Raw genomic sequence first — 8,251 nt, 5'->3', positions numbered from 1 at the left:
ACTTTCTCAGCAAAGACATACTGTTTTGGGACATATTGTTTTAGATTGTTTTATCTCTCATAAATCCAAAAATGAACCATTTCACATTTATTTCAAGCAAAAATAGCTTTTAGATAGAGTGTAAAACAAAAAATTATCTTAAAATAAGAAACACACACCTTTTTCCTTGAAATAAGAAAGTCAATCATTGGAAGGTATATTTATACCTGAGACCTGTCACAGATGTATTTGTTACCATGTAAAATAAGCCACTTTACTCTAACGGCATGATGTATAGCATCTTCAATCACCAAAAACTCCATATTAGCAACCTCTGATACAGGACCTAGTCCTTTCTCATTTACAGATATTGGATGCTCAGTTCCTGCTTCACTTTGACAACACTCCAGCAGCTGATTGTGCTTTACAAGAGACTTGCACACATCCTTAAAGTTTAATTTGGCTGACCATTGTTTTAAAAAAAACAAACAAACAGTGTTTAGACTCAAATTTCATACACGTATGACAAATTACAGGTCCCAGGGCAATAATCTGAGAGGGAAGATGCAGCATGTAATCTTCTATCATTTGTTTAGTTTGGACACAGTTTGTAAAGACGCAACTGGGGCAAAAAGTATTTTAACAATTTCAATTAAATCAAAATAAACTGGATAAAGGGATTTTTCTCTACAACACTGTCCAATAAGAATGGCAAAATCTTGATCAATATAAGCATTTGTCCAGAGGACTGTTTTAATCTGTTGTCACTTGAAGCTAAAGTAGCATTAATTTTTTTTTATGAATTATAGAAAATTTTTTGAGACATTTTATTAAATTCAATGAGTTTATATTCCAAAAATCTCTTTTTCCCAAAGTCCGTTTTTGTTTCATAATGGGGTTTTTCATAATGGTGTATTTATTTCAGAAGGTCATTTAACAACTGAATTTCTTATTCCGGCAATCAGGGTCAGTGGGTGGGACCTGAACGCTCATTGGCTGCTGCTTAAACAGGTGCTTAAAATTAAAGTGTCTCAAAATGTTTCTATTGTTACAAAAAAGAATCGTAGTGAAATAAATATTTAATTAAATATTATAAAAATACACAATGTAAAATAAAAATTAAATGACACGTTTTAACACTTTGGTGTTCCATAGTCAAGTTTATATTAAAAAGTGAAATAATGTATTAGCACCAGAGCTGGGCAGTAACGCGTTACTGTAATCTGATTACTTTTGTCAGGTAACGAGTAAAGTAAGGGATTACTATTGCAAAAACGGTAATTAGATTACCGTTACTTTCCCGTAGGAACGCTGCATTACTGCGTTACTAAAACCATGATTTTTTTGCGAGAATGTCTCATGACAGTGACGTAAGCGAGTGCGACGTTCGTGACAACAGCTGTGTGCAGATCAACAATGTATAATATATCGAGTGCGGAGAGAGTATGAGCATGCAGCGTTTAAAGCGTGGAAGTACTGACCTTACTTTGGTGTCGAGCCAAACGGACTTTAACGTGTGTTTGAACGAGCTGACGGTTCACTCGTTAAGCCGAAAGAAAGATGCTTTAATCACATGAGTCACACATGTGTCCACTGTACCATCTGGGAACTCTTCTTGTTTCGTAATAACACAAACACTAAATCCTCCTTCTCTGGTGCTGTTTTGTAGCAGTGTATACACCTGAGACTGTCACCTGTCTGTCTGTCCTGCACTCTCTCTCTTTTTCTTTCTCTCTGATTGTGTAATAAAAGTATGAACATGTGTTTATAAGTTACACTTGTGTTTGAATCCTGCACCTTATCACACATTTGATTTCCATGTGTGACAACTGCAAGTGTCCAGAGTGAGGACAGACTGAGGGACCCACTACTTCACATCATCTGTGAGGCTTTGCACCCCTGATGATTCACCAGGACAAACTCAGCAGTGTGTGAGGAAGAGGAGGAGGAAGAGCCAGCAGCAGCTGACAGATGGAGAGAATAGACGGACTGTTCCCTGTTTGTGAAGGACTGCTAGGAAAGTTTAACATAACTAATTGTCTGTCCTGAATCAGTCTTATTAGGTAATGTTCAAATAATTTGATCATCCCAGTGTTTGCAGTGTGGGAGAAAGTACTCAGGGCCTTCAAGTTACACAGTATGAAAGGCAGCAACAAGTTTAATGTTCAGAATAATAAAGTATGTATCAGCAGCAGAATGGACCTAAAAATAAATGTTTGTTCCAGTTCTATGAAGCTTTGAGTATTTTGGATTAGTAGCACTGCTGTGTTTGTTGCATCATATTGCTGTAATTGTTTATATGCTTTATATATTCTGAGGTAAGTTGATCTATAGTGTTACATCATATTCTATAAGGATGTTATGTGTTTGTATACTTTCTGCCCAGTTTGACCCATTTAGCAGAAGTCAGCCTGTTTAAGGCTCTGATATCTATTCTGTATGACTTAAAGCAGTGATGACATGGTCTGAGTTTCTCACCCAATAAAGGAATATTTCATATATCAGTCTACTCTTCATTCGATCAGAAACAGTTATCACAGCTCGTACATTTTCTTTTTATACATATATGTAAGCAATGAGCCAAATTTAGTAATGCCAACATACTGAAGGAACAACATTTGTGTCACGATCCTGGGTCTTATGACCCAGTGTTTTGAGTTTAGTTTATTTGGATGTTTATATGATTAAGCTCATTAGGTTTTCTAGTTCATTTGTTATTAGTTTCCCCTTGTGTCTTCCAACCTCTGTTAAGACTCCCTTGCCCTTCATGTGTTAGATGTCTGTTATGTTGTCAAGTTCATGTAGTCATGTCTGCGTTTCATTATGTTTCCTATTTTATTCTCTAAGAGGTTCTGTGTTTTGTTTTACTCTTTCCCTCTGGCGTTGTTATGTCCACGTTGACCACAGTCTGTCAGACTCGGCCCCCACCTGTCCAGCACCATCACACTCAGCACCGGGTCTCCACAAGGATGTGTTTTGAGTCCCCTCCTGTTTACGCTCTACACATCCGACTGCTCCCCTACCCATCTCTCAAACACCATCATAAAGTTCGCGGATGACACCACAGTGGTTGGACTCATCTCAAGGGGGGATGAGTCGGACTACAGAGATGAGGTCAACAGACTGACTGAGTGGTGTTCAGTTAACAACCTCCAACTGAAGACCACGAAAACTAAAGAACTTATCTTGGACTTCAGGAGGGGCAGAGCAGACCCGGTCCCACTTTACATTCACGGGAGCTGTGTGGAGAGGGTACGCTCCATGAGGTTTCTGGGCGTGCAGATATCTGATGACCTCTCCTGGACTGCAAATACTACAGCGGTGGTTAAAAAGGCCCAGCAGCGTCTCCACTTTCTGAGAGTGCTCAGGAGGAACAACCTGGAGGAGAGGCTGCTGGTGACATTTTACAGAGCCACCATAGAGAGCATCCTAACGTACAGCATAACAACATGGTATGCAGGGTGCTCAGCTGCAGACAGGAAAGTACTGCAGAGGGTCATCAACACAGCCCAGAAGATCACTGGCTGCTCTCTGCCCAGCCTGGAGGTCACTGCAAACTCTCAGTACCTCAGCAGAGCTGGCAATATCATCAAGGACCACTCTCACCCCAGCAACCAACTGTTTGAACTATTACCGTCAGGCCAACGGTACAGGTCACATAAAACCAGGACAAACAGATTCAGGGATAGCTTCTTTCCCAGAGCTATCACCGTAGTAAATAAGCACAAAAACAATTGAACCTGCTTAGCTATACCATACTGTCACTGCCATTATATTATGCTGCTATTCATACTGTCATTATATTAATGCTGCTATCCTGTATATATCGTACTTACTATTGTTTGAGTACTTGCGATTATTTTATTGTACTTTTTATATTTTACATTTATATTTATTATTTATCTTGCACCAAGGGAGTGGCACTCCAATTTCGTTGTACTCTGTACAATGACAATAAAGGCTATTCTATTCTATTCTATTCTAAAGCAGCTTTTTGAGTTTAATTTTGTTGTCGTGAGTTTTGCGTTTTGGTCCTTCTCCTGCCTGTACACAGTCGAAACATGACAATTTGTCTCTTATATATGATACACCTATGTATACACTGTCAAAGATACTTTTCTTTGAGTGAAGATTTAAGGTGATAAGACATATAAATAACTGCAACTTGAATCTGTACTGAAGCTCAGTATTTGACACAGAGTTCATGTTCACTGCTGTAATAGCTAATAATGATTAATATAATAACTATAATATTGGCCATATTATATTTACATTACCAAATTGATATGACTTTAGTCTCATGAACAACATCAGCTAATTGTTATTTACTAACTAATCTTAAATGACTGTTCAGTACAGAAATGAAGCCCAAAAATTATGTTTTACTGTCCTGTGGTCTCAGCCTCAGATACTTATCAAATCACACAAAGCTCTTGTAGAAACAAACAAACAAATCAACAAAAAAAATTTGTTCTCCTTCATTTTTGTCAAACAAAGTTGTATGACACGTTTCCAGCGGTTAGTATCATGGTTGCTAGGCAACCTGGGAAGCGCGACGGAGACTAGACTGTCCCATACAGACAAACTTGCTGTTTATTTTGCAAATCGAGCTCAACACTGCCCCTAGCGTCCTGGAGCACTTCCATAGTGTTTTGGAATTTGCATGTGTTTTGGGGTTTGCAAGTGTTTTGGATTTTGTACGTGCTTTGTCTCTAGGGGCCACCGTAGCTCTGTCCATTATCTCACTGCTTTAATCAAAGGACACGAGGGAACAGGTTTGGACTGGATTCTGTTAAGGTAATTAACTTTTTCTTGCAAACATTTAAGGTTCTTTTAGCTTTGACTTACTGTAGTAACATCAGTCGTGGTCAAATATTAAGTTTTACCAAGGCAGTGTTTATGTTTTATGACCAAAATTACATTTAACCAACACGAGTTTATTCAAATTTTATTTGCAAGTCCAGTTTGGGTAATGAAATTAAAGATAACACAAGGGAATAAAATAATGCACATTTATGAAAGACATCTTTACCTATAGATTTACTTTAAGCTTCATTTAAAGTAAAGTAAAACCTGACATTTTTTCGTCTGAGTCTGAGACCTGACATTTTTTTCGTCTGAGACTGACACCTGACATCTTTTTTCCCAAGACCTGACGCTGTCCTAAAATGTACACCGTACAAGTTCCTCCCTTCAAATCCCTCCCACTCTGAGACAAGGAGCTGAGAGAGAGAAAACAAGGGTCAATTATAAAGAAGAGAGAAAAGTGAAACCCTCCTCAGAAGGTCTGACTTGCATACCTGCAGTTGACCTGTGATGGACTCCAGTTTGGCGTTCACGCCATCCCAGCGGCGGCTGCACTCCCTCGCCAATGCCAGCAGCCGAGTCTGCAGGGTGCCCTGGAAGAGCAGAGTTACTGTTCGACTCCTCCTGGTCAGGCTCTCCAGCTGGATGAGCCGAGGTCTCCCCTCTTGCCGTAGCCTCTGAACACACAAACACAAATTGCATCTGAAGCAGGAGGTGCAGATTGTTTTTGCTATTCTTTTCTAAATCCATTCTTGATCACGTGGAGGTATTTGGAAAACTTTTTGGCCACCGGACGACTGTTGTCTCGCAGAAAGTCATATCAAATGTATGCGATACACAATCAATTCACAAGAACACATTATAAAAAACAAGTTCAGTTCTTGCCTGATTTCAACTGAATTCTGCATCAAAACAGGGTGACAGAATTAAAACGAGTGTTTGCAGCAAATGTGAGCACAAAGCCTCACTTTGTACAAGCCTGCTATTAAAGTTCTCCTCTATGCAGACGACTTTCCTGTTTTGAAGGCACAACTTGGATCTGCTGTACAAATCTTATGGATACACGCTAAATGAAACAGTAGTGTGCACGACTCCAGATTCTGATCCCTCATCCTAATAAGTCCATAAACCAATGGCTGACATGGGTTTTATCATAACGGTGATAAATATACAACATATGTTCTTAAGACTAAAAGTATAATACAGATTTTAGTCTGAGAGATTTGATGTTCATTTACCTGCAGATGCCATAAATGTGCCTGCTCCGTGGTTTTCCACAACGTTTTGCAAACTATTTAATACAGGAAGTAAGTGAACTAAAACAGGTCATCTTTATTTGTGAGAGGACCATATTAATGAAACAAACCTCAATGACATCATAGAGATCCCTAAAGATGCTCCTGCTGCTTTTCTTCCTCCTCATCCTAAACTTCCTTCTCCTTGTACTCAATTGTAATTCAGTCTAATTGTGTTTCTCCCTCCTCTTTCTCATTTTGTTGGAGCTGTGAACAGAATTACTGTGAATCTGAATTAATTTGTGCAAACAAGAAAAATCTACAGCTTTTTGGTCAGAGGTGCTCTTGTGATTTAAGCCGGGTAGAGTAGATTTATGTGTTGATGCTACCTGCTTCAGCTCTGGCTGCTGAGTGATATTTACACCCTGGCTGGATTACAAACTTTAACCACGTGCTGAACTATGGGCCAGTGTTGATACCTCTTGTTAGTATGGCGTCTGATAGGTTTGTAGCTTAAACCTATTCGCTGGAACGTTCAAGACAATTCAGTTACACAGCAAAAAGCATTGACACCAAGCAGAGCTCTTTATGATTTTCGTATACGAGGGAGACCAACTGGACAAACGTTGTTCCTTCGCTTGACCCCAGTCGCTCTCGTCCGCTCCCTCGTAACACTGCTCTTTTATTGAGGTTACATGAATATACATAGGTTCATTAACATATGACTTCTACATACAAAGAGTACCTTGCCTGTGCGTTGTGTAAGCATGTGTGTGTGTGTGTGGTCAGAGTGTGACCCCATACATGACTTCCTTAAACCTGCTGGTCTGGAAATCCAGCAGTTCATTCTAAACAAAAGGCACTTGGAGTAAAACAGATATAGATGTGTTTGCTATACCATATATCAGCAAGAAAAGATACGACCTCTTCCCATGACCCTAAGATTGTGAGTGTGAATGCCAGAACTCTCTGGAATGCACACGAAGTCTTTGCAGACTCCTAAGTCACTGCAGGCTCCTAAGGATCACACATCCTATCACTACACAATTGATTATACACCTCTAAGCATATATGGTTAAATATCTCTAAGCATAAATGACAATCAACAATACAAATCTAACAGCGTCTTCTTGGCTTAATGTATGATGGTCGATAAATGAAATGTACAAAGAAAATTTAACTATATTACAAAAGGACATTATCTTGGTAAGATCAAATGATCGGAGCATAACTTGTCAACTAGTCCGAAAATAAGTTATACAGGAACAGTCAAAGACACACCTTCTCATGTCACATTTCTATTCATTCAAAACACTTATGCATAGCTGTATTTTATACAGCTCTTACAGAATTCAAAGTACAGGTTCATGTGAGTATTAATGTACGGCTCAGCTCTACTGAATTTCTGAGTTTCTAGAGCAGACACAGAGCTCATGTCACAACAGGCTTCGGGCGCCATTTTAGTGACTTTAACAATATTATAAATTTTAATATCGGTCTAGCTGGCATTACGTTATGTACGCAGCACGCAATTGAACCACATATTTTAGAAGCCAAAGGTTAAAATTAGTTGGGAGCATCTTCACTTAATTATAACAGTGGTTTTTTCTTTTAAGAGAACAGTTCTGTATACCGATACTAAATTGCATTAACGTCAACGGCTAAAGTATCTAACACAGCTAATCGCTACTGTTAGCACAGCATTAACAACAAGCTACAATGATGAGTAACAAAAACAAAACAGTAAAAAGGTTTTTAATGAAAATGTTATACAACAGTCCCAGAATCCAGAGCTTCAAAGATCAGCAGGTACTCAAGACTGTTATCCGCGATATCTCACGTCTCTCTCTCGCTGTCATTTGGCTCGAAACACATATTAACAAATTGCTCAGTGATGAACAAGTACTGTTTCCACCATGTGGACAAAATACTTCATTTGTTATCTCTGCTGAATAATACATTCATCCATGAAGGCATTTGAACTTCTGGATCACTGGGTACTTCATGCCATATAAAGCCAAATTGATTTGTGATTGTATAGTTTTTATTTCAACATGAAGACAAAGGGGTACTAAAACTAGTCGCAGAGGTGAAATGGATGATAAAGTGTGCATATCAGACCTAGAAAGTCATTCTCATAGAGGAAGTATTAAAAAAACAAAGCTTCTAACTTTTCTGTCTTTTTCCATGGCCTCACTGAGTCACAGCCTGCTTTATGAGTCCTATAAACC

The sequence above is a fragment of the Aulonocara sp. 'chitande type north' Nkhata Bay genome, linkage group LG3 (assembly GCF_057382095.1).
Source record: "Aulonocara sp. 'chitande type north' Nkhata Bay isolate Kocher_YH1m ecotype deep benthic linkage group LG3, A_spYH_male_GT1.1, whole genome shotgun sequence".
In the NCBI taxonomy this organism is placed as follows: domain Eukaryota; kingdom Metazoa; phylum Chordata; class Actinopteri; order Cichliformes; family Cichlidae; genus Aulonocara; species Aulonocara sp. 'chitande type north' Nkhata Bay.
Note: the sequence above shows the minus strand (reverse complement) of the source record.